This window comes from Meleagris gallopavo, chromosome 5 (genome assembly GCF_905368555.1).
Source record: "Meleagris gallopavo chromosome 5, MGAL_WU_HG_1.1, whole genome shotgun sequence".
Taxonomy (NCBI): domain Eukaryota; kingdom Metazoa; phylum Chordata; class Aves; order Galliformes; family Phasianidae; genus Meleagris; species Meleagris gallopavo.
Window position 1 is genome coordinate 38,593,990 of NC_139408.1, and position 27,347 is coordinate 38,621,336.

General features: G+C 45.4%; 2 long non-coding RNA genes across 4 annotated transcripts in view; one reads left to right on the forward strand and one right to left on the reverse strand.

The window, feature by feature from the left end:
- The window catches only part of LOC104911202 (uncharacterized), a 99,559-nt gene that overhangs the window by 42,634 nt on the left and 29,578 nt on the right, over positions 1 to 27,347 (reverse strand). For 2 of the 3 annotated variants that reach the window (XR_014883668.1, XR_014883667.1), the window contains exon 2: positions 9,311 to 9,431. This is a non-coding gene — a long non-coding RNA (uncharacterized LOC104911202). Of the gene's footprint in view, positions 1 to 9,310; positions 9,432 to 16,515; positions 16,808 to 27,347 lie in introns of those variants that run through there. The other variant, XR_014883669.1, reaches the window with a different exon arrangement.
- On the forward strand, positions 17,107 to 27,056 carry LOC146544325 (uncharacterized). The gene is made up of 2 exons (XR_014883666.1): positions 17,107 to 17,342; positions 25,174 to 27,056. It is a non-coding gene; the product is annotated as an uncharacterized LOC146544325 (long non-coding RNA).

Sequence of the window (27,347 nt, forward strand, 5' to 3'; positions counted from 1 at the left end):
ATAAATATACCCTGACTTTGAAGGTCAGAGTATTGATCCATTGAAGGCTAGAAGCAAGTACTCTGAGCTGCACTTATGATCTTCCCCTTGTGTTATTATCATTATTGGCATTGTTGTTGCGGCAGCGACGCCTCAAGGACCTGCTCAGGACCCAGACGCCGCTGTGCTGGGGCACTGAATTCAAATGAGATGACATGTGATGAGCATTCTCTAATGCAAAACAAACCCAGCCTCAGTGTGACAAAGGAAGCACAGTACAGCCCTGCGAGGTGAGCTTTGTGCTGCAGCAGCCGTGCAGCTCCCACAGCCCATGAGCCACGGTTTAGGAGCTCTGTGCTGTTTCGTGATCCTTTTATAGCTGACGAGTTGGCTTGCCCTGAGCTGTCACCCCGCACACCCAGGTAACTTCTCAGTGTATACTCAGCTCACCAAACAGTGTGGTGTCCTGGTACACTCACACTGCACCAGTGTTGTGCTTCCTTTCTTAGGTAGCCTGAGGCTGCAGGCAAGCATGCTTCTGTCTGAGTGTAACGTGGGAGCCCTGATGTCAGCTTTGTGTCTGGGTTCCCGGTAGCTGGATGACCATTCGTGCTGATGCCCATGGGCTGCATTTCTCTAGGAGCAGTGGTTAACCTGGATTCACTCAGGGAAAGGGAGCTTGTGTGTACCTTGTTCTGCAAATGCACTCCACAAATCCAGCTCGGATAGTATGCCCAGGGAAAAGGAGGGAAGTCAGACTGCTGTATCACACAGGTCAGTTACTTCAGACATGGAAATGATTATCAGAAAGTGAGGTGGGGGCAGGTAATCTTACAGAAATAAATCAACTCTCTCACCCATCATAATTCCTTGGCAATAGCTTTCCAGAAGGATAAAGTTGTCATTTTTTCACTCTTCAGGGAGATATCCAACAGGAAGACTGTAGTGATTCAGGTCTGAATCTTGCCTATCTGAAGTCTTAGTCAGATAAATTCCACTCGGTGAGAGAAGAAAATATTCCTCTTTAGATTGCTCTCCCAAGGAAAGAAAGCTGATGTGATTGTGCTACCTGCACGTCTCTCTCCTTTGATACCTTTTTAACCCTTTGATAGCTGCAGCCCAATTTGCAGCATTTGCAGGCAGTAAAATCTCAGACAAAATCTCAGGCAGTACATTTTACAAAAAGGAATGGCTGGATAAACCAGTGCAGCTCACATTAGTGCGTGCACAGAGAGGCAGGAGGGCAGACACCATAGTGGTGCCCAGACAGCACACAGGCCTGCAGTTTCATGCCCAAATGGGGTGTAGTAGAGATGTACAGGACACAAGGATACTGCACGGTTTCAGGAGAAGGATGTGAGTCTGTAGGAGATCAAGCAGCACTGGCTAGTGGAACATCCTCTTTGTCAGTAGTACCCATTCAAAGCTGCGTGAGTGCGTAAGAAGGCAGAGGGAATCCTCAGTAAGACTAAATGCTATGCCCCTGAGTGCCTAGAGCTCTGGAAACTAGCAGAGGAATGGAGGGAAGAGGAAAAGAGATAACGTAAATGTTTTTAGCACATGGTTCTACAATTGGTGAACATGACAGTAACATAATACAGGTACCCACGTATCTGCTCGTACCTCACATTTCTGCTAAACCTCTGGGGTGCTGGTAGTAGAAGTTCACAAAAACAAACCAAAGGTCACGATGCTGACAGGGTATCTTTATTGCTAGACAACTCCCCAACCCACCCATGATAAATTAAGGCCCTTATTCCTGCTTAACCCATAACCTTTGTAGTAGACCCTGGAGGTCACCCACTTCAAGTTTTCCAACCTGGGGATGGGGGCAGGTAAGAGATGCACATTCACAGGTCCCTTCTCTCCCTGTCCGACACACAGATCAGCTCAGACGGCCGCAGCTGTAACCCCACAGCACAAGCACACCACAGACTCGCACAACCACACAGCAGCAGAGATAAAGCCCATAGTTTACATGCGACACGTGTTTCCTCCTGGTGAGGCCCCCTCCCCCTGGTGCTTTTCACATTATATAAGAATTTTATTCTATCGTATGCTTTGAGGAAGGCGGCATTTTGCCAGATCTCAAAATGGCCTCATTTATCACCTAAATCCCCTATGAAAGCTAGGGAATAAGGTTTGTAAAACATCCAGATAAATGAGCCTGCATCTACATCTTAATAGCTTTTGTGTGTGCATGGTACTTCCACTCATGTTTGTGCTCAGTGTGTTTCTGTGGCTCATGGACTCTTCTTCTCTTACCTGCTCCATCTGTGTGTGTGCTCCTGTTCCTCTCTAATGCTGTATGTGTTGCCTATGCACAGCACATGAAGTCTCCTTCTGTGACTGTAACTGTTTATGCCACAAGCAAGCAAAATCCTTCTTGTGAATATCTGCAGTTTTGTAGATGTGATCTGTGCACAGCATCTATTTATGCCAGAGTTTTGATATCAGGATCGAATGGCATGCTTGTCTGTGAGTTAAAGTCATCACTTGGAAGTTGGCTCCTTAGGCAACAGAGGCCTATATTTCATCCCCATGCTGGGGGAATTTCATTTTGCTGCCATATATAAGAATTCTGGTGAAGTAATTAACGGGAACCTCCAGAGGCCAGGTTATGAAAACAAGGCTCCACGTGCCTGTTCCAGAGGAACCTTGTACTCCTCGCAAACTCCTCCAGGCAAGGAAGATATTGCAGCTGCAAAGAGGAACAACCCAGGGCAGGGAATGGCAAGCACCAAGGTCAGTTTCTCAGTCCTTGAAAACAGCTTTAGCAGAAAGCTGAAAAACAAAGCAAATTAGAACCTGAGGTTCCAGATGGGATCACGAAAGAAAAGGGCATTGGTTCCATCTACAGTGATTAATTTTTAAATGGTATACCAGAAAGCATTTGGCCTATATCAGTCTAGTGGCTCCGATTATTTACTATCTGGGACACAGGGAATACTTGGAAATTCCCCTCAGAGTTTCCCCAACGGTTCTTTCCTATCTGCTTCTCCTTGGACTTCTTTCTTCCTTTCTGCATCCAGTTCTCCTTCCATCCCTCTGACAAGGAACTGCTGCTGCTCCTTTCCTCCCCCCTCCCTCCCCCTGTCTGCTGTCAGCCATTTCACTCGGCTTTTTCAGCTCTTGCATTCACCAGAGCTGAATTCAGTGACAGCCCCTTGGCAATTTCCCTTTGCTGGTGACTCAGGTAATTAGATCTGGTGCCTTGGGGAGCTGCCAGGCATGATGTCACGGCTCTGCAGAAAAAATACCCTATGTAATTGCTCGATACACTAGCTAATGTCTCATCCTGGTGGAAGGAGGAACCCCGAGTCTGGGGATTGCCAAGATTTCAGAGACTCGGGATTCTGTGGTCGAGGTGAACAAAGAATTATCTTCATTTCTTGCTTACACAGGCTCTTGCTTGTTTACTACATGCTCATTAACTGCCTCCTAAGCAGTTAGTCTGAGTGTTCATAATAAATACCACAGCCCCTTGATGAAAAGGGAAGGACTTTGAATGCTGCGTTAGACAAAAGAAAATGGGAGTGAAACATCAATCTAGCGCAAGAATGAACAGCTCTGCATGAGATGGTGTAACCCCGCATCAGGATTATTCTGCCCTTTTAAGACATTTGCCTACTAGCATTTGAATGCATCTGGATAGTTCAGTTCTTCCAGGATTGCAGGAAGACCTCACTCTGTTCCTAGCCGCAAGCAGCAGATCTGGAGGACAGGCTAGAGATCAGGAGGGGTCAGAATTAGTCTCAGGGTAGACATCAGAATGTATCTGAAACCCATTAGTGAAGCAGCAAGATGAGAATGAGCTAATGGATGATTCTTGCTAATGCACTAATAAAATGGAACTAAAGATTTCTAGCTCATCCCTGTGCTGCCCCATCTTGCTTGGAAAAGAAACTCCCTGGAGTTTAGTATTCAGAAAAAACTGACTGTTCCAAGTCCTGCTTTTCAGATGTTTTATGTTGATCTTCTTTTGCAGACATAAGGAGTCCAGCCAGCAAGGATCTGGCAGGGTGAGATGTTTGGGCCTCAGCTCTCTTCCCACAGTTCATCTGCAAAGCAAATGCTGAATCCATTGCTAGAGGTACTGATTGCTTTGCCAAGAGGAGGGGATGGGAGTATGAAAATTCAGAAAGGAAACCTTTGATTGTCTTCACTGCTTGAAACCTTTTCCCCAAGCAAAATGGGACCTGGATGTAACAAAGTACCTGCAAATGCCTCAAAAGACCTCACAAGAAAATCAAAGCGTAGTGTCAAATATGACCTGCTCTGAAATTCCAAGATGAACAGATGGGTTTGCTGCAATAGCACTTCTGTCCTTTCCGCTACTGCAGCTGAAGTCTTGTTGAATAACCTGGAAAACTCAGCAAGTCCTCAGGAAAAATCAATCATTTTTAGATAGGTCACATACTTAAGCTAGAAGAGATCGGTCTTTACTTTCCACCATGCTCTGTCCAATTCAGCAGATGATAATAACCATAGCTCTGAGCTGTTTCTTACACAAGCACAAATATCCCATTTCTGAGATCTCTGTTGAAGCTGTTTGCTTAGGCAGGTCACCAAAAGCTGGCTTAGCTCACTTGCTCTATTCTTTAACACCCCTGCATGTTTACTCCTGCCTCTCCAGGCCATCCCCTGGCCTCCTGGGGCCTCATTGAAGGAATGAAGTTTCCATCTTTGCTGCTTTAGTGCAACCCTTCCAAACAGACTGTTTTAGTTTCCCCTTTAGACCTGAGCAGTATTTAGGGTTTTCAGGGTGGCCTGGATTCTTACAGAGCCTGGAATAAAGGCTAGGAGGGCTCAGCTGCCATTTTTCCAGACTCCTACCTCCTCACTGTCTGCTTCCCAGTGGCATTCTGGTGTAAGGGGATCTGAATAGTACTGTAGCTGCAGAAGCCTTCCAGGATGATGGTACACCACTCCTAGTGAAAGTCTTCGAGATCTTGCTGGAGAGAAGAGGCCACAGCTATCCGTAGCCTCTCTTTAGGACCTCAGCTATCCACGCTGTCTTTAGCTGGCTTGTCCCAGTCACTCAGCTCTCAGAGGCACAGCTGGTTAAGGATACCATTCAGCTACATAGCAGGCCAGGTCAGAGCCTTTCCAGTTTGTGAGGGACAAGTAATGATCTTAGAATTATTTTTTAAAGGAAAAAATGGAGAGGGAAAAGGCAAATAATCCACCCATTCTCAGTGCAGTTAACATTTTCATGATTTCTGTTGTTAGGGAAACAAGATGTGAGCAACTTGCTCAGGTTCTGTCTGTCTGTTATGTCTGCACAGGGCACTCACGCCATTTTCATCAACTTTTCCAGGACTGACATGCAACTTTCCCTGATTGTGCACCCAGAAGCTGTACACATACATGTATGATTTAAGTAATGATAAATGAATCCATGCTGTTCCATACTCTCAGATTTCTTCCCTGGTTCTCCTGAGATGTTCAGGTTAGTCATTCATATTTTAAGATATCTCTTGCTTCTGATTTCTCTCCCTGAAATCTCCAGTCAACCAACAAAAGCTGCGTACAGATATAATCACTTGGAAATAAAAGCATCCATAAATAATTAATATATTTATCTGTGTAGAAAACACTGCTATGTCATGACAAGGCAGTAGCAGAGCAGCGCAGCGTGGACACTCCTTTGTGGAGCTGGTGCAAGTACTGAGAACAGCAAAGCCCATACGAGAACACAAACTATTCCCAATGAAGGAGCGGATCCAAGTGCAGCCTGGCCAGTTGCCCTCAAAATCATCTTAGGGCCTTTAGTCTGCCAGTCTGAAGGTAGGATCAGTACATAGGAGGGGGCACAGAGATCAAACTATCAGATAGCCAAAGAAACAACCTGACTACATGCTTAGCCCTAGGGCAAAGAACAATTGCAGCAGCTGACTGCCTCTGCAAGCCCAGAGATCAAAGAATAAAGCATTATTAATTACTGCCATTATAATCATTAGCATAGTACCCAGTAGTCCTGGTCATGGACCAGTACCTCACCGTCTTAGCCAATGTGCAAACACAGATGAAAAGAATGGGCCCTGCCCAGGGAATGCGGAGTTTAAATATTAAACATCAGATGGCAACAATGGGAATGGAGGGAACAAAGAAGCAAGTGTGTCACAGGCAGAGGAAAGCTGCTCAGGAATCCAGACCTGTAATGGCTGTGTATCACCGAAGTAGCTACTGAATTATCTGGCATCAACCAGATTTGCTTAAATATCTTTACAGAGTACTGCAGGCACTCTGCAGTGTCCTTGCTATGCTTTCCAGCATGTGTTGTCTGCCATGATGCTGCCCAGGCCAGCAGAGACCACACAATTTCTCCCCATTGGCTGAGGTAAAACACATTATTTGTTCTCAGTGTAGTTTCCACTGCAGTTCCCATTGTTCTCATGTTCCAAAAGTCACATCATACCAGGCACTACTTGCTTTCCAACGAACGATCAAAGGCTAAATAAACTAGAAAATTAGAAATTGGAATAGTTCAGTTAGAAGAGATCTACAAAAATCAAGTCCAACTGCTTGATCAATTCAAGATCAACCAAAAGTTTAAACATATTATTGAGGACGTTATCCAAATGCTTCTTGAACACTGACAGGCATGGGACATCAACCACCTCTCTAGGAAGCCTGTTCCAGTGCTTGACCACCTTCACGATAAAGAAATGTTTCCTAATATCGAGTCTGATGCAGATTTGTGCCACTCCCACACATCCTGCCATCAGTTCCCAGGGAGAACTCTACACATCCTCTGGTGGCTCTAGGACTGGTCTGATGCTCCCCTGCAGAGCTGGAGGTGAAAAAGGCTGTTTCTGTCCCTGCTCTGTGGCCACCAGACATCTCTCACTGACACTTAGCTGCAGGGATCTGAAGGGTGATATTCCTCTGCATCAGAACAATTTACTCCTGTGTCCATTCTCTGTCTTCCATAAGCAACAATATCTACTCTATTTTTAAAATAACATGTTCTTCTAAATTGTTCTAGCCAATGTTATGGCTTAAAATGATCATTTTTTATCTTCTACTATAACCCCATGAAGAGCTTACAAAGTTTCAGGCATTGTTTAATCTAACGTCCCTGCCTCTAACCTCACATCTCGCTGTTTGGGCCACTGTTACCCTGTGCCACCAGTGAAGAGGATGCCCCGGCACAGTGTGACTTGCTCCAAGCCATGCAGCCAGCCAGTGGTGGCACTGGAACTTGAAAGCAAAGAAGACATGACCAGCAGTCATCATGTTTGGGTCTTTCAGCACTGGGCAGAGATCTCCTGCTCTCATGTGATTCCCTTATTACCACAACTGTGAAAAAGTCCTGCAAACAGCTTCCTTTTAGTCCTTCTGATCTCTCAATATTCAGTCTTGTAATGGCACATTCAGATGTTCTCATTTTCCCAGTGCTCTAACAACTTCCTCAGACTGTGATTGTTTTCCCCGTTAAGAAGAGGTTCCAGTTACTTCGTGTAGATCGCTTTATTTCATATACGTCTAGAGCAAGTCGTTGGATTCCTCACTCTCTGAACACCTCATATTCTTTAAAGTAATTATGATGACAATCCCCTATGAAGTAGGCAAATTTTACACACTCTGTTTTATAGTTGGGAAGCAGAGACACTTGGGGACTAACCATAACATTGCCTCTGCTAAGCATTCATGCACCGAAAGTCAGGAACTAAAATAATGAAGCATTCTGAAATACTAATGTGACCATCGTTTTTCTCTGTTGAATTTCTGAAATTGTTCTGGGGTCAAATTTTCTGGCTTTTATCTCCTTTTATGGCTTCTATGAGGATAAAATGTGTTCATTTAATGAATCCTGAAAGTCTCATGACTCCAGGACAAGCCTGAAGAACTGCAGAGGCTACACTGGGCTTTCCAAAATGACCACAAAGAGATATCCCAACAGTAGGAAGGAGGGCAACTGTCTCAGTAGCTTCCTCCACACAGTGGCCCACAAGGATCCAGACTGTTTAATAAGGGTAATATGATTTGTATAATACCACTATTTTTTTGCTCTTTACCCTCTTGGCACTGCTGGAAGCAATTGGTCTGACCCAACCGGACAGATTTGGGAAAACAGTAAAATCCTTTATTAAATCAATTGCTACAGTATTTGGTTAACACAGGGATATTTAAATCAAAGTAAAGGAATATGTCTTTGTTGGTCATGACACAGGAACTGCAGTGCAGCCTGTGGTGTACAAGAAATACAGACCACAGAGCTGCATCCAGTTGCTACATGAATGGTCCCAAATGAAGGGCCATACAATCTCCTTCACTCTGTCAAAGGCTGCAGGTTCTGTCCCTATGTAATTAATTGCCATGTCTGGAAAGCAAACTACCTCAGCAAGGGTATACACAAAGACATGTAAGTGTATCTGTGTTAGTATATGGGATAAAAAGCTGGATGTCTAGATAAGGAAGTATTCAGAGCCCACATGGTTGGATCATATGAGTACAAGTGACTATGCATCTCTGTGAACAAACTATCAAAAGAAGAAATGAGGAACTTTCTGAAGCTAGCAAGCATCTCAACTACCTCAAGTGTGTAAGATCAAAAGATGGTCTAAAGTGCTTACCTAAAGCATTTCATAATAAACAGAATGGCACCCAAAGGACATTTCATTCTAAGGCATTACACCACACCTATCTCAGAAACAGAGCTCAGAAACAAGCAAAGTGCCCCGTCAGCACAGACCACGGAAGATGCCTTGGTGACAAATTTTCACAAACTCCCATAAAGCTGACGTCAGGCAAGGTGCATGCCACACTGAATGTTTAATTTTGATTTCTGTGTAATAAGCTTCAGGATACCACAAACATTCTAGCATACAGGAGAAAACAAATCTATGTGGGCAAATATTTACAAGGCTAGATAGCATGCTATGTGGCTGCTGGGCTGCTTAGCTTCGCATTAGTTTTGCAATCAATGAAGTATAAGAAGATGGTGAAGCGATTGATATCAAATACAACATGACAATATGGAAAATCTTGTCCCACCAAAAATCTTAACATTGGTTTTTGTGAGTTCACAAATTTGGCTGATAGAATAACTGGTAATGATAACTACACAAATCAATGTTGTCCTTATTAAACAAATTAAATCCCCACTCAACTGGCATATCATTAAAAAAGTAATTGCAAATAGAGAACCATCATCATCTTAGGAGAGTTATTTTACTGAGCACACAATAAATCTGCTTTGGGCACAAAACTACTCAATAATTCTAACAACCAACTAAACGAAAAACAGAGAATCAATGTGCATAACAGAAGAATCAGCAGAGAAAATAAATAATGATGGGACACAGTAGTTGTAAAGACCCACCTGGAGAGTTTGGTAAAAGTGGGCTTCTCTGAACAATGTGTGTCTGACTATAGGCAAGTGTGAAGTCACATCTCTAGCACAAGAGCTTCCAAAATGGAACAATCTCTAGGAATGCAGAGACCTGGAAAATAGATTTCAGTTATGAGAGATAACCAAGTACATATACTTCAGAAAAGATATTGATTATCTGGAAGGAGGTCTGAAGCAAAACTTGAGAGATGAAAAACATCCCTCTGTGACAAACTGGGATGGTTAACGTATTTATCTAGGGTAGCTTGGTTACAGTCTCTAGGTGGACGTGTGAGAGTTTTGACCATACGTGACTGTATCATTTATAAGAAAAAGGCATAACAATATTTTGTGGTTTGAATCAGGCAATAGGCATGTTTAGATAAACACATAAAAAGAAATTAACAGTGGCATCAATTATCTTGTCTAGAATGCAGTTGCATTCTTTAACTCAAGAGAACTTAAAAATATGCTTTCACTCAACTTTGGATCATCTGTTGTGTGACTGATCGAGGTACACCTGGCAAAAATCTCTGATCTGTGTTATACCCAGCACAAAATGTCCATCATGGCAGAAGAGAGGAGTGCTGGACTTCGGAAAAAACAGCATTGTCAGAAAACAGACTGATTCCCCTCTGCCTTCTTGGGCTTCCCCACAAACCTCTGCTTAAGCCTGATTAAGTGTTGCCTATCTTGAACCAACATCCCAACCCAGTTACCACGGACATGAGAGGACTACAAAGCTGAGCAACATCCACTTCATTCCTTTACCTACGTTAACTCATCAGACTTGGCAGTTAGGTGCATCAGTGAAGTCATTAGAGCAACTCTGTATTCAGTAGTGAGAGAGTTTTTTTGAAGTAAACTTTCTGAATCTTTTAACAACAGCTTCTGCAGTAAGTGAATAATGATCCCTATCTTAGGGTAGAACATCAACTTTTTGAAGCCTTGCTCCATGCCAAAAGCAGCTTACCATCTTTGTCGAGAGCTGCAGAGATGGCTTTTGGAACCTCATGTTAGATCAAAAATATTGCCCATAGATATCTGAGATATGTATTTTTCATCCTTTTAAAAATCAACAGGAACTTCAGTAGCAGGAGGCACAGCTCTCATCCACCTAAAATCCCTGTGCTGGAACCAGGCCCTGCATGCCCCCACTGGCCCCATTTGGCTGGGGAGAAAGTGTCAGAACTGCAAAGCTGCTGACTTGGGGTTTTCTGACAGCCAGGACTTGTGCCCTTCTCATACACACTGGGATGATGACACAGTGACAGCTGCAGCCGTTGCAGTCACAGAGAGGCTATTTAGGGGAGAAAATAATAAAACTGCTATATAGAAATGCGTCAAACATTTGAAAGTAACTCTGTATGTGTGTGTGTTTGTTTTTAAGGGTGTCAGCATTTCTTTACTTGTGTCCAGGGGAAAATATTTGCATATACTCATGTATCTCTCTTTTCTCTCTGCATACCTGATGAGCGTGTGACATAAAGTATGTGTGTGTGTGCATGCAGGATTTCTTCTGCTCCTTTCATGTTTTATAGAAGCTGACTGTGACAGCTGTGACTGCTGATTTGAAATGACCCCAAGTCAGACACTGAGCAGCCCTCTGAAATGAATTCATCTTTGCATTATTCTGATTCTGGGATTTGATATGGGTTGTTGTTTTTTTTTTAAGTTGTTATTGCTGTTGCTGTCTCAAGCTCCAGTGCACACACTTCATTTTAGTCTTCACTGTCAGTGTGACACATGCCATTCAAAATGATAGGTTTGTGGCTACAGGTTTTGCCAACAAGAATTGGAACACACACCAAGGCAAGAATCAGTTTTTCATCCCTAATACTGACTGCAGCAGAAAACCTGATAGCTGCTGCTTCAAGTGTGCTTAATCCCTTTGCCCCTGGAAACTTTTTGACCCATTGCTTTGACTGTTCAGACTCTTGTCTTATCCTTCTGTCTTGTGCTTTGCAGAAAGGTCTGATTAGAACTCTGAACAACAGTATATTTCCTCCTCCAGAGATACTGTACTTGTATATCAACTCCTATATACAATGTATTAAACATTTTCTTGGCCATCTTTCTTTCCACAGCATTGGAAAGGCAAAGCTTAAAGGCATAAATCTCAGTGTATCAGCTGCATGCGAGCAGGCGGTGCAGGAGCTCAGAAGCCCAAGCAAGCTATGTCCCCTCTGGACATGCATGAGAAAATCCCCTCTGGTCAGTTTAGGAGAAAAGCTACATCATTTTGAGAGAGAAATCAACAGCCGAAGATTAACCTTTTTAATGAGCCCCAACACTGAGGTTATAAGAGATGCTACATATGGCTGCTGGAAAGAAAACAGCCTTAAAAAATGTACGTTTAATAAAAACATCAAGCAGAAAAAAATTCATCTCAGTCAAATAGTTAAGTAAATGCAAAGACTGAAGGGCTGGAAGGACACTAAGAAATTGCTCTTTTTCTAATGTAGTATATCCTAAGTGCTCACAGAGCTCTGTCTAATCTATTCTGAAAAAAAAAAACAAAACTGACCACAAAAGAAAAGGGTGCTGCTTGCCTTTACTGACTCGGGTTTTAGCCACTTCTTTGTGAATGAGAACCTTCCAAATTCTCGTCTTTGACTAGGACCAGCAGAGTCCTACACAGAGCCTCCTTTTTAAATGCTAGCCACCCTTCTGACAGCAAACTATTTACTGACAGCTCCCCCTTACAAATGTATTTTCTGCAGATTGTGCTCCTACTTCATAATGATTTAATTTACATTGCTTTCCTGCCATATGCTTAGATGGAGGTCAAATGAGACATTGTTGAAATCCTCACTGAAATCCAGACATAAACATCTATTATTTTGCCATTCACCGTTAGGCAGTTACATTGTCATAAAGGGATTTAGATTACTTTGACATTATTTGTTCTTAACAAATGAACCAGGCTGTCCTAGATTACCTTGATATCCTCTAGGTGCTTATGAATCGATTATTTGATAATTTATTCTGGTATTCTTTCAGATACTGAAGCAGTCTGACTTGCTTATAATGTCAAAGGCTTTTGCCCCCTTTTAAGTTGGGTGCTTCCTTGCCCTCTATTAACCTCTTCATGCATTTATATACTGAGCAAGTGATTAAGCACTTTGCTCAGCAGTGATGCTGTGATCAACCAGTATCTCATGCTCCACTGTGGGGCATCACTTGTCAATATACTCCTGACGTAATGCCTGCTGTGGAACACTGTGAATTGCCGCGCCTTCCAAAACATCTTTTGCTCATTTATTTCAGAACAATAGTTAAAATTCAGTTTCTTGTTTCACTCCATCAGAGAATACAGCTTACAGACTGCATTTCACTGCTTCAAAGTGCTCTCTCAGTATAGTGCATTATAGTTTGTGAAACTAGATCTTCTAACAGGACAATTCACTAAAGCATTTTTCCACTGAATCCTTGCTGAGGAACAAGGGTGCACCAAGATTTTGCAGATGGGCTACTTTATATACACAGCAGGGAAAGAAGTTTTAGGTGGGTTATGTTATCATATAGCAGAAAAAAAAAAGATCCTTCCACAGGTGAAATAAAAACTGCTAGTATTTTAGCAAAGAACATTAAGAAAATTGTTTTGCCTATTGGTAAGACTGCAACGTGTTGGAAGAAGACAGAGCACGAAGGCTCAGCAGTCGCTGAGCTAGCATTTGTTTAATGACTGGCACTGTAAAATGCTGATTGACATGTGTGTTTTATTTAATTTTTGTGTTTCAGCCTTCATCTATAATGTTTATTTGCTAGTATCACAAAGTGATCAATGATGAATTACCTTTTCTAAAACCTTTATGACACTGACACTTGAAGCAGTGCCATGACACTTCCAAGAAGATTACAGTCCTACTAAGCGTCTCGGACAAAAGGTCTGTGGGGCTTCAAAAGGTGCAGGGGGGCAAAGATACTGCTTTCCTTGCCAGTTCCTGCTCTCTGCCATTAACAGGCTCAGAGCAGACCTGTCTACTGCCTGCAGATATTGGTATTGTTTCCCATCAGTTCTCTGTGAGCTGTGGCACACCCTTGGAATGAGAATACCACTGCAGTGCACTGGAGAAAACATAATTTTAAAGTTGCCATCTAAAAACACAAGAAAGGCTAAAGATTACATGACACAGAAGCCTTGTGATTTGGGGTGTGATGCCACATGGATCGCTGCTGCCGTCAAGTCAAATGCCTTTGTGAATGCTATTAGGAAACAGCTGTGAACCCTGTGGCACAAGGCTTTATTTTCCTTATAATTCGGATGGGTGTCTGCACAGAGCTAGACAGGCTGAAGCTGTGTAAGCAGGGACATTGCCTGTATAAGCATTTCTGTTTGTGCTGCATTTGTATTCCTTTCTCTCTGTGCTCACAAGCTCTCCCTGCAGAGTATCCGAGAGCAGAGCCGTGAATGGAGCCCAGTGTTCTGACTTTGTTTCCCATGTCTCAGGAAAGGTAAAATCTTTTTCTTCAAAACAACTGACTGAATTGTCATTTTCAAGCTGTTTCTTTCCTCACTCCCTCTCTCTCACTGCTTTAGCTCTTTTCACTAGTGCTTCTTTTCATCTCTTTTTTTTTTTCTTTCACCTTCTTGGTTTTTCTTTGCTGTTTTCAGATCTGCCTTCAGTAAAGCAAGGGAAAGAGATTTGTGTCTTCAAGCAGAGTGATCTGTGAAGCCATGACCCTGCTGTAGAGAACATCTTGTCTTTCATTATCCAAGGGTTCAGAGGAACAGTGCCATCAACATGCAAAGAAAGAGGCTTTTCTAAGATGTTCTTGGACAGTTTCACAGAAGGCCTTGAAAATAAATGTCAGGACCTGGAATTGATGTAGAAAGTATTGGGGGGAAGGCTGAAGCTTTCCAGGGCTCTTTGGATGATTTCTCTGAAGGCTAAGAAAGCAGTTGTCCATGACCATCTCATGTCAGCAAGCATTTCCGCAAACAGAAAGGACACATTTTAAAGGTTCTCCAGATATCATTAGTGTCTGAGATAATAAAGCTATGCTGAAGCTAGCTATAGCAAACACTCTTCCTGTCTGTACGTCTGGGGGAGAACACACATCCATGCTGCCAGTATCACTATTCCATGACCACACCTAAAGCTCTGCTAAGAACTGAGTATTCAGCACCAGACAGATGCGGGGGAAGCAATGCCTCATGGGCCACTCTGCTTTCTTGGTTGTGTGCAGGAGGTTAGACAGCAAGTAGAAGCTCGGGAGGTCTAGTTGCTCCAGAGGTTCTATCTACCAGTACTGGACTGATGGAACAGCAGCACTGGAGCTGAGTGGAGCTGAGCCTGACCTCTTCAAAGGCACCATTAACACTGCTTGTCAGCTGCAGCTACGCTGCTCTGGGCTCCCCTTACCAGCCATCCCAGACTGAATTATAAGGGGTGCCTGCTGCTTTACAACATATCTAAGGGCTCTTGTGATACCAAAATGCTCTAAACTGAAGAATGGGGGGATGCTGTTCAAGATTACTTTCTTCATTGTTTCGTCAATGGTGAACTTCTGCAAGAAATGCCCAATGAAGTTCCCCATCGAATGAAGAACAGTCAACTCTAGCAGCATAAATATACTTTTGATTAACAAAAAAACACGTTTCAGATGTTGTAACTGCAGCATTTTTAAGGTCAGCATGCCTGTAGCTGCCTGTAGTGGATGAAAGCATCCATCACCATACATGGCTTTCACCATCCATGCAGGCACTTTCAGAGCACTATAATGCCTTAATGCAAGCCAAACACAGCTTCCAAGTCTGCATATGCAAGTAATTAGGAAACTTAATGTGTGCAGTTCTGTTTTCCCTCTGTTTTCTACAGTACCTAAAACACCGTATAAATTAAAGTCACAGAAATCTTATTCAATCTCACTTATTGTGTCCCTTTACAGCCATTACAGAGTGGCTTCTTCCAGTGAAGCTTCCAAGTACCTTTTCAGTAGCATGTCTGATGCGTCCTTTAGGCTTCTCTTACATGTGGTTTAATGAAGACTACCCATATCCACTCTGGGCAACTTAAAATTTACTTGTTTCTCCATTGGTATGTATGGAATTTACCAGATTTCTCAAAACACAACATGTAAGTTTACCCATATCTGCCTTTGACTATACTTACAAGCGTCTACACGAACAGACTTAATATGCTGAGAAACTATTTCTGTGCTCACTTGGACAGAATTAGATTTAAATGTACTACTGATCTTACACAACTTGTGACTTAAAAGCTGCTTTGGGGAAACAGTCACAGTTGCCCATTCTTTCCTGAGAAAAAGACCTATTGAGTTGAAAATTGTCATTCTGAGGACATGAGATCCCTCCTCTCTGACATGAATCCTCCTTAAAAATCTGCTAGGCTGCTTGTTTGTTGAGACCACCTCCTGACACGCTGACCAAACCCTTCCCTATTTATGTCTGTCTGTTGCTTGTCTCATACACTTAGACCTCGCACACTTTGTGGCAGAGACCTTGTTCCGGTACAACAATATTCTGTGGCCTTTGTCCATGGCTGGGATTCTGAGGTGCTATTGGGAAAAGAGTAAAAACTTTGGCAATCTGTAACCGAGTTTTATATCCCAACAGACACCAAAGAAAAAGGAGTAGAGACACTGGGTTTTGAGGTTACTGATTTCATTATTAAATGTTAGTGTGATTAGTTATTCCTTTGGAATCAGAGATGTGTCTAATGTAGGAGACAGGAAAAGACAGGTCCCTCACCCTAAGGCTCTAACAACTCAGATCTGAATGGAGAGATCTGAAAGCCTGAGTACATCTAGTTAGTAAAGTGTCAGACGTGAAGCAAGAAACAAGGGTAAATGCATCTGTGGGAGGTGAGTACCTAAGGCACATAAAAGGCAGGAGAATAAAAAGATTTAATAGATAAAATTGGGCAAAGTAAAACACAGGATGCACAGGAAGCAGCAGTCCCTCCCTGTGCAGTCTGGCAGCTGCACAGCACAATCTGACGTGACAGGGCCTAATGAGAAATGTCCTTATTTTCAGGTAGTTCTGGCCCCAGAAATAGAAAATGCTCAAGCATGCTTTCGAATGTATTCATTTACACCGGCCCCGCAAGGAATGCAACAGACAGATTTTAAGCATACCTTGATCTCCTAATATCTATCTGATCTGAAACAAATGGGATGAAATGTACAACCGGAAGACATTGCACAGAACCACGAGCTGGGTGGCTCACCTTCAGAAACCCCTCCGTGAGCAGGAGGTGGGCAGAGCTCCCTGCCACAAGGCAGCCTCAGCCACGCACACAGGGTGCAGTGATGCAGAGAGCTGCTCCTGCCGCCTCGGAGACCTGCCGAACAGCCTGGCTGCTCGTGGCCAGCAGGCTGTGTTCTTGGGCTGAGCTGCACCCAGCGCCGTTCCCCGCTCCTTTGACGTGTGCGCTACATGTCTATAGAAGGAGCAATCAGTCAGCTCCCAGGAATCTTAGCAACAGCCGCGTCCCCAGAAAAGGCCTGCAGCAGCTGGAGCGCTGATGACTCAGCAGCATGGGCTCTCTGGCCTCTTGCTGATCCCTGGCAAGGACGGCAGCCCGAGCCCTGGCTCCCTTGTTTGGGTCACTGCTTTCTCGCTGGCACCAGCAGATGAATTCCTGGATCCTGCTGGCCTTGGCATTAGAAAGCAACCAAAGATGAGCCAAAAGCTGCAGCCAAAAAAGTTTTTGTTCTCTTTTCTTCTTTAACGTCAATTTAAAGAAAATAAGAAAGAAAAAAAAGAACCAACCCCTGCTAGTCACTTGTAACGGAGGAGGCAAATGGCAGCGCTCAGCAGCAGCGGGTGCATGGGGGAAGATGGCTGCACGCCAGCAGAGCCGCGTCCTGCCGCCCTTCGCAGAGGGACGCAGGGGTGGGATCGGGGCCGGGCCGGGGACTGCAGCGGGCATCACCGGGAGGTTTGTTTGTGTTGTGTAACCAGGGCTCAGCACGCTGCCGACATTTCACCTACTTTCAAGCCACTACTGCGACGAATCCGTTTGGCCCCAAGTTGTTGTTGCCTCCAAGGAAAGTATGTTTGCACGGCGGAGCCTCCCCACCCTCCCGCCGTAATTCCCCGGGGCGGACGAGGAGGGAGATGGGGATTAAAGAGTCACAGGTCGGGAGCGCAGCATGGCTGCGAGCGGTGGGAGGAACCTTGTGGGGGGACGGCGAGGGGCTGCGGGCTGCGCTGCTGCGGGCGTGAGGCCCCTGACGAGCTGTGGGGGGACGGGGCGGGTGAAGAGCGGCAGCGGAGCAGGGGTTCACGTCTGGGCTTTTTTGGCAAAGGGCTGCCGGGAAGCTTGCTGGTTCCCTGCCAGGCTCCGGAGAGCGCTGCTGGTCCCTCCCTTTCACGAGCACTAAAAATTCGCCCTGAAACAAAAACATACATGTGTGTGTAACAATCTGCCTTCTCAGCAGCACCGCCACCACCCCAGCATCGTTGGCCTCATTACTCGGAGCAGGAAATGAGTAAAACATAAATGGCTTGAAAGGAGCCAGGAGGGCGCTTCTCTCCCCCGTTCCCTGGCAATGGCCGTGTATCGTTACAGTTTAATCTTGGAAATGCCAGACAGCTGTTGGGGTTGCTAGGAGACTGGCACACATTATGCAGATGTCGGGGACCTCAAATGTCTGCCGGAAATTACAGCTCATGTTGTGCGCGAGGAGATGTGTGATTCCCCATCTGGGGAGCCCAGCGGGAGCCTGGCCCCCCTGCGCACCCCACTCCTGGGCTGGGGCTTGCAGCCCCCGGTCTGACAGAGCCCAGCAAACAAACCCGCTCCAGAGAAGGGGTGTGGGCACAGGCAAACACCTCGGGAAGGGGAAGGTGGCCAGCAGGCGGGGGGGGGAGGGGACTGATAAGGAGCGGGCAGAGCGCAGTCCCCACACAGGCCACTGCTTCTCTCCAGGCACGGCCTTCCTCCCTCTGCTTGCAGTATACAGCCCAGGGTTCTCCAAATAAATGCCACGCAGTCCATTGAGTACACCAAGTGGGGGTGAGGTGAGGAAGGGTCCTGTGGCGGCTCAGTGCTGTCACGGCAGCGTGACAGTGGTGACAGCAGACTTGGCGCAGTGGCATGGCTGGGCCTCCTGCTGGGGGAAACAACGTGCTACCTTCAAACCCACAGCGCTTGGCAGAGGGCCCCAGCGAAACATTGGGAATGTGGAAAAGTGATACGGGTGCCCAGCAAAACAGGCTGCAGGAGGGTATTTTACGTGTCAGAGAGTGCAGGAACGTTCAGATGCCCTGGGGAACTTGAACAACACCTACACCGCTTGGAATAGCAAGGAGCGCCGCATGGTGTGGTTCCAGCATTACTCACCCCCAGGGCTTGGGCTCTTCCCCACCCAGTTACATATGACCAGGAAATTATAGCCTGCACGGCTCCAGGCCTGGCTGAACAGTTGCCATATCGTATGATGCACAACAGCGGTGAGACTGATGAAACAACAGAGCAATGTGTTTTTACTGAAACTGATGCTTCGCAGAACAGACAGGCTTGGCTGGGTCAGACTGCCATTTGGTGTCTTGAATGCATGCTCCCTCTTGCACAACTTGCCATTAATTAGAAATTCTGGATAAAAATGAAATCCTGATTTTCCTTTATGTTCATTCCTCATTGCCCTCTTTTTCTTATAACAGACTCCATGGCCAGCCATTGTGTGCCCTAGTTTTTCCATCTTTCTTATATCATCCATCCCTCTGTCCTTTCATTTTTCTTCACACTCAGCATTCACAAGGTCTTTCTCCTACTGCCTTCCTATCCGTAGCCTCTGCATCTCTCACCTTTATAACATACTCTTCCCAGGTCTGCTGCACACCTCTGCTCTCTGCAGGACACGGCCCATGGAGCTGCAAAGGTCATCTCTGCAGCATACTGTATCACCTCATTCCTCTCTTGAGTTTATCCAACACTTTCTACTTACTGTTGAGTTTGAAGAACTTGTTATATCAAAGGTCACCTGTGCAAGACTGCTCATCCATCTTTTACACTATGTTCCTGCCCGTCTCCTCCACTGACAGGATGAGTCCTTGCCTGCCCTGCCAGTCTCCACACACCTTTCCATGCCACTTCTCCACTCTATGCCTCTTTTTGCTCCACTTTTTGCTGCAGCATCTCTACCTGGGTCTGTCTGCAGCTGAAGTAGTCTGATTTCCTGTAGGGTTGGGTGTCATTGAGTCTAAGCATGATTAAAAACTTTTCTACCAGCAGAGTGTTTTACAGTACTGTAGTCCATGCAAATTCTCTCAAGTCTGAGAGTATATGTGAGCTGCTTTTACTGCAACATTCTTCTGAGCTGAAGAAAATGGTCTTCCCTTCCCTTCCCTTCCCTTCCCTTCCCTTCCCTTCCCTTCCCTTCCCTTCCCTTCCCTTCCCTTCCCTTCCCTTCCCTTCCCTTCCCTTCCCTTCCCTTCCCTTCCCTTCCCTTCTTTTTCCCTTCCCTTCCCTTCCCTTCCCTTCCCTTCCCTTCCCTTCCCTTCCTTCCCTTCCCTTCCTTCCCTTCCCTTCCCTTCCCTTCCCTTCCCTTCCCTTCCCTTCCCTTCCCTTCCCTTCCCTTCCCTTCCCTTCCCTTCCCTTCCCTTCCTTCCCTCAGCTTCTTATTTTAACAACTAAGTATTTTTGAGACAGCTTCTCCTCCATCAAATTTGCTTGAAGTTGAAAATTATCCATGCACCAGACAGACATATTATCATACACGCATGCTCCCCCATACACAAAGATCTTGTAATCACATAGGCTTTCTTTCTTCACAAAACCAGACATAGATTGTAACTGCAAAGCCCAGTGCTTCTTCTCATTACACCCTTTGTGCTCTGTGTTAATTGTTTTTCTTCCACTATTCCTCTGTGTTTACCTTTTTGGACCTTCTACTCCTAAGGGCAGAGACTGGGCTCTCTTCTGCACCTGGAAAGTGTTAAGTGCCTTATGGGCATTACAATAATTTAATTAGTTAATAAGTACTAATGATTTGCATTAGTATCATGCTTCTTTCCATGTCACATCAGACCACTGCTCCAGCCAGTCAGATATTTCCCTCTCTCTTGGTGCTTGGAATTAATTGTCACTCCAGTAAGGCCAGGGCCTGGTGTCTAGTAGTAGTCACTCCCTGTCCCATCTCATTTTGCACAGTCCATCTAAGACTTTATAATTGTAAATGCATCCATGGACCATCTTCTGTAGTGTCTGAGCTCCTGCTGCATAAAGATAGATGACTGGCAGCTTGGTAACTGATCTGATGGGGTGAGACTTGTCAAGAGATGAAGGCTCTGCAATACTCCCAGCATCACACTGCTCTAGGACAGGAAAACAGAAGGACCAAGCAAGGCTCCTCACTGACCCCAGTCCTGTCGTGCCTCACAGCACATCACACAGAAAGCTTTCCTTTGGTGATTACAATTGAGAGCACTTTCTTCAAAATACAGTACTTTCTTCAATGATACAGTGAAGTAGCAAATTCCACAATTTATCCTGTAGCTTGCTGCTTCAAGGAGAGAGAATCTGTAGTTGATAACATCAAGTGATCTCTCACATCCTGTATCAATCATATTGAATTGCAAGGAAAACTAGGAGCCTCCTGGAAGGTTTTGATGGCTTTGCAGTGGAAAGAATCAGGAATGTGAGACTTGGGTGAAGAATTTCAATTAAAAGGAAGCCAGGAAGACCTTTGAAATGAAATGGACACCTGTATTACATTTTAAGAGATATCTTTTATTTATGTCTCATAGACCCATATCCCCGCACAAAGCCTTTCTGTCTTATATTTCAGCAGAGAATCCTGCACTGAGAAGCTGCAGATGGATGATTTGGTACAAGAAATAAAATATTCAGGCAGGGAGAGATGAAATACTCCTTAAACACTGTTCATACGTTTACCGTTTGCTGTTGGAAGCACGCTTGTCATGCTGCTGAGGAACAGGAAGGCAATTTCAAGCAATGGAAGCAGTACAAGGAAAGTGATAGGACACAACTGCATTGGCACTTAGGAAGATTGCTGGGAAAACTGAAAGCCCACTAGAACAGGATGAAGCCAGGAGCCACTCAGGATATGCATCTGGAAGCTGTGGTGAGCGCCTTGCTGAGGCCTTTTGTTGGGGCCAGCTCTTGGCACAGCAGCTGGCCCTGCTGGGCACGGTGACTCAATCAAGGTTATGGGTATGACTGAAGGCTCCAGAGTAAGTGTGGTCCACTTTGTGGTTCTATAATGCTGCCCCAGGGGCCATGTGAAATTAACAGCTGGGAAACGATGTCGAACCTGCTGTCAGCTCTGTATTACCACTCTAGGGCAAGATATAAAAGGAAAATGTGGGTCTTATCATAGGCATAATTCAGCCATAGGAAAGAGTCCGGCATTTCAGAATGACAGGTCCTCCTGCACGACTGGAGCATGATCTAGTTGGTACCTGAGATATTTGTTGTTTACGGGCACTGACTCCTCACAAACAAGTCAACTAAATGAAGCAAGTGGGTGATAAAGTAGAGCTGAGAACTGCATTGTCCTCCTCAGAGTCATAAAAACTCATCTCTTTTACAGCTGCTGAGCGCTTTGCCAATATCATGCCAAGGTGAGAGCAGCGGGGGGAAGGGAAAGATATTGAAAAGGAAAATAAATGGGCCAGGTAAACAGTGCTGTTGCTGCTGCTGCTGCTGCTGCGGGGTTGCCATGGCAACTGGGTGAAGAAGAGAAGGAGGAGGAGGAGGGATGCGGGCTGATCGATAGTCCTGTGCTAGCTCATCTGGCTTCCATCCACGTGCTGCTACAGAGGGAGAGAAAAATCAAAGAGCCACACGCAGGGCGGACAGGGCCGCAGATTCGATACCCGGCAGCGGCTCGATCGATAGCTTGTTGGAAGGCGGGTAATTGACTCTTGTTCTGCCCAGGAGAAAGCAGTGCAGAGACAGAGGTGTGTTTGTTAGCTACTGATCCGCAGCTGTACTTTATTGCCCAGTTTGTTCATTTAGTTGATTTGTTTGTTGAGATCTCCTTTTCAGCCTGATTTCTCGCTGTACCTGACAGAGATGAGCACGGCTGTGGGACCACAGCTAGCCCTCAAGTTCCACGGTCACTTTCCCTCTCCTGTCCTTTCTTTGGTCATGTCAGCTGCTTTATCTCTCACTGGCAGGGGGAAGATGGAAACAAGGGCAATCTTTTCTTATAGGATTTCTAGAGCTTCCTTTGCTGCATGGGTCTGGGAGCACCCAAATACAGCTCGCCTAGGGATGGCCTGCCTGAACTCGGGAAGCACAGTAGCCTCCAAACAAATGAAAAAGTTACGTCTATTTTTGCACTTCACAAACCAAGTGAAGCATAGGCAGATCTTTACAATTGTTATTTTCGTAATTCTGCCATTCTCCAGAGGAGTTATCTGCTGAGGGTGACCAGGTGATGCTATCAGAACAGACCAAAGAATAAAAAGAGAGAGAGGAAATGGAGGCAAGTCAGGATATGCTGATTAAAAAACAGGAAGATGCAGAAAAGATAACCAGAGAAAAGCATGTGCTTATGTAGCTCTGAGAGAGCGTGGACTGACTCTCCCCTTCTCTCCAGACCTGAGCATACAGCCACCCACCTGACCAGCGCAGGCTGCACTGTGCTTGTAAATGAGCCTCTACAGTAAACTGAGTTGACCTGCACGTTGATCAAACTTCTGCAGGCATTTCCTAACAAAACATAATGGAATTTGGGTGGTAAAACAGGAGTTATGCTTTATTTTTTCTACCAAAACGAGCAGCACAGAATTCCCTATCACCTCCCAAGGCACTGAAAACGTAAGCAGGAGTAAAGCAGTGCCCCTCTGCGTGGTGCAGCATTTATCAGCAAACAGCATAAAATGGTCCGTCTTGGCTTGAAGTTGCTCTGCATGGCAAGGGCCATCTGTTTGCTTTATACTTCTCTGTTGTCCAGTTTACTGGAGTCCAGCTCTACAGTGAGCATTTAGGCTCTGTGGTAATAAGAAGAGTAGCAGCATCCATTGCTGGATAATTGATACTGCTTTGCAGAGCAATGAGCCCCTTAGGGTAGTGCTAAGAAGCGGCAAGCACACCAGAAGTATCACTTCCTTCAGTTATCTAGATTTTTCTTGGAGCTATCCCATCCAAATGCTCTGCAAATGCAATTTTATTTAGCTTCTGAATTAAAAATGAAAACTCATTTGCTTGGAATTCAATGTCTCTTGAGCTAGCTGGCAGCAGTCCAGCTCTCAGAGCTCATGCTTTTAGGGTCTGATCCAAATCCCAGAGAAGTCGCTGAAAATCTCTCCACTGATTTTAATGAGTCAAACGAGTGTGTGAGGAGTAAACTATCATCTCTCAAGGCTTTTTTTATTATTATTACTATTTCCTTTCCATGCTCTGAAGCACTAGCAGGTGTATCTCACAGAAGCTGGATGTAAATCACGGTGGGGAGAGGGGGGCTGTATGTGCACAACTGCTCCCTATTGCACAACCCACAAAATGCAGGCTATGTCGGGCGATACTAGCAGGGTAAGAGCTGCAGCTCTTTCCACTCTCTTGCCTCTGGAAATATTTACAAACCACCCAGAGATGCCTCTCTGCCCTATAGAGTATTTTTCTTTAGTTCCTTTGTGAGTGGGAAAATAAGAGCTTCCTAACCTCTGGGCATAATTTATGGCAGAAATAAATAGCAAGACGATAGAACAGCTCTAAAGTAAATTATTGAAAATGTTCACCTCCAGAGAAAGCAGGCAGGTGGGTGAGCCAGAATCGAGTCAGACTAAAAGCATTAGAGGAATTGTAGATTCTTCTAGTCATAAAGGAACAAAAAGTGTTTGCTGCACCTGCAGACTGCTTCCTCTCGAGAAGGAAGCCGGAAGGTTGGACAAAATATTAAACAGGCGATAAAACAGCCTGCAGCCAAATTCGCGCGTGGGCAAAATAACTGAAAGGGCATATATTATTCTATGTTGTTATCAAGCTAAATGCCCGGACTACCTGCCAACAAGCTGAATATTTATTTGCAGAGTCCCTCTGTCTGACACAAATGGGCAAAGTAAGAGGGTGCAGGGAAGATGGGGGAAGGGTAGGTTGGGTCTCATCTGCATCGGAAGGATTCTGCAGTCAGCTCTGTGAGTCTGGCTGATCAGTGAGCAAATTCAAGGGCCTGGCCACAGAAGCACAGTCTAAATTCTGGCAAGAATGAGGTAATCCAAATGCAGCGTGAGCACATTTGCAAGGGAAATGATGTAACGCACAAACTGCCTACATCCTTCTCAAAAGGGACCTTAAGGGTCTCTCAGGCTACATGGAGCTGTGGAAGAGCATCTCGCCTACTTCTGCGCTGGTGCGCATTCACAGCTGTACACACCAGCCTCAAAAGCAGGGTCCCTTTACATTTCTGGTCACCTACTAAAATGCCACTTTCCAGGAATTTGCCCAAAAATGTTCCTGGCAGGGAACCAACTCCTTCCCAAAGCTCGAGCAATAGGGTTAAGTCAAGCTCTATCAATGGTTAAACATGGGATTTTGGTAACACGAGACTCCTGTATCCTAAAAAGCAAGAAAAACAACTGCAGTCCCACACTAGCAGAAAGGTATCAGTGCTCCAGTTCTGTGGTTCATACCATAATGTTTACCTGAGGCCTCGAAACAGAGGTCATAAAGCAAATCCGGGAGTGTTTAACACAGAGCTGTCTGGCAGGCAGTCTGTGGGCTGGGATCAGGTCTTGGCAATTTTCTTTGAATTCCATCTTTGCAATGGAGGTGCTGGGAAAAGATGATTAAGGAAGCCCTTGAAGACCATTTGTTGGTGGGTTTCTCTAGCCACAGGCTCTGCAATTGCTTTTGTGCCTAGCAAGGTGGTGGGAGGACAGGCTGGAAGCTTGCTTTTGATTGTGCCTGCAGGTCACCTCAGCACCCACGGGGCATGTGAGGGAAGGCAGTACCATCACTGGGGCCTTTAGCACTGGAAAAACTGGATACCTTAAAATCCTGAGAATCTGTTCCAGGAAGAACATAGAGAACAAAAGGTAAAGAGTAAGATCTTTTGCTTCTGGAAGAGCAGGCAGTGGGCATGCGAGACTGAGATCCTGGGCTTCATAAGGACCTGCTAGGATTCATATAAATGAGGACAACTCTTGGGAGCGTGACAGATCGCCTTCAAATCTGGGAATCGTGACAGTGCCTTCATTCCCTTTGCATCAGCCTCAGGGGAGAGCCGTGAGCTGGAACACTCAGTGCGCCCAGCTGACAGTTTGTTCCAGTGCCAGAACTAGCAGCCACGTCGTCCCAGGAGCCCTTCACTACACCCAAAATGTGCGCAGAGCTGCAAGCCACTGACTTGACCTCAGAGCACCCTCAACCTGAGGACCCAGGCCAATGCCTACCAGTAAAATAATTTGAATCCGGTGCTGCAGGGATGCATTGTTGTATGATTAATGAAAGCCATTAAACCAGAAAGCCTCTTCATCCAGAAGTGAAAACTCAGGAGAAATACCAGAGTCAGCGACACTGAAGGGGCTGAACCAAGAAGAGAAATAAATGCTTGTGATTTAAAAAAGCTGACTTTAAGCCTCATTTTGAGATTGCTCCATTCTGAATTGTGAATCCCCATTGATCCACTTTCAGCAGTTCCCAGAGCTGCCTCATGCCTATGCAGCTCCCCAGGCAGGAGGAGCAGAGATTGCTCTGTCAGGAACAGGGCACGACAGGGGTGGCAATGGCAACAGCAGTGTGATCTGCCTCCTGATCACACTAGCTAAAAGTAAAGCCCAGACATTTTGCTGCTGCTGCCTCAGGTTTGTGCAGATACAACTGGTCACACAGACATCAATATGAAGAGGAAGGTAGCGTGCAGCCACCAGTAACTACAGCTTAGCCACACATTAATATACCTGCCTCACTGCCGATGTAATCCTATGCATCCAAGGATCTGCCCTGAACTAAGCAGAATTAGCTCCTACTTGTAATCAAAGTGCACTTGGTTGGCTCACTTGCTGTAAATGGTGGTGATTATTTGATGCATATAACTTGAGTGGTGGTCAAAGATGGTTGAGTTGAGACTATGCTTGAATATAGACAAGCACATATGCCTTTGGGCAGAGCAGAAAGTGAAAAAATGTGCTGACTGAGCAATTAGGCTTCCAGTCCCTTGTGAATTTAGATGCTTTTTTCCAGTGACAAGAGTGAGTCCTCACACTATGCAAAAGGCCAACTGCAAAAATCCGGAGTCAGGGAGAGTACAGAAGACAGAAGAGCCTGGGGAGCAAAGCAGCTCAAAGCACAGGGAGCCTGGAGAAAAATGGGAACCAGACAGGAGAAGCCTGTGAGGAGGTTGCGCCCTTGAGCAGTGAGGACTGCAGCTGCCTCAGTCCCGCAGTGCCACAGGGATGGCTAAGGCAGAGCCAGTCCCCACAGCAACATCTGCAGAGCTGTGGGATGCCAGGTTGGCTTATGCCCCAACCTCACCAACAGCAGCCTCTGGCAGGGAGACAGAGATCCCTTTGCCTGAGCCCCTGGTGAAAGGCAGATCAGCTGAAAAGCAGCTCCTGCTTTGGAGCGATGCCCCAGCCATCCAATTTTTGGATTCCCAGGAGATGAGGGCAGGCTGAGCTAAACCTCACTGTGTTTTAGGACAGATAAAAGGACCAGCAAACAGGCAGAAGCATCCTCAGCAGAGGAGCACAGAGGGACCCTCACTTTCTGACAAATCACAAAAGAAGTGCTTTTCCTTCCCCTTACTCCTGCTTTCTGGCTCTTTTTTTTTTTTTTTTTTTTTTTTTTTTCAACCTACTACAGCTTCCCTGCTGCCGCTTTTTCTTCTCATTCCCCTTTCCATGCTCCAGTGAAATCTTCTGCTTTGCAGGCATGATGCCAGTTCAGACTGATGTTTACAAGCTCTAGTAGGGTTCACTTTCTCACTTGCACAGTTCACACCTTCTCCCAGAGAGAAAGAAGTCGTGGAAGTGAGAGGCTGCTATTAGCAGGATTGAATGTCAGACACCTGAGAAAACTGATACTGAAGAACTGATGGCGGCAGTTCCTAGTGAACAGGTGGCTACATCCTAAAACCTCTTTGC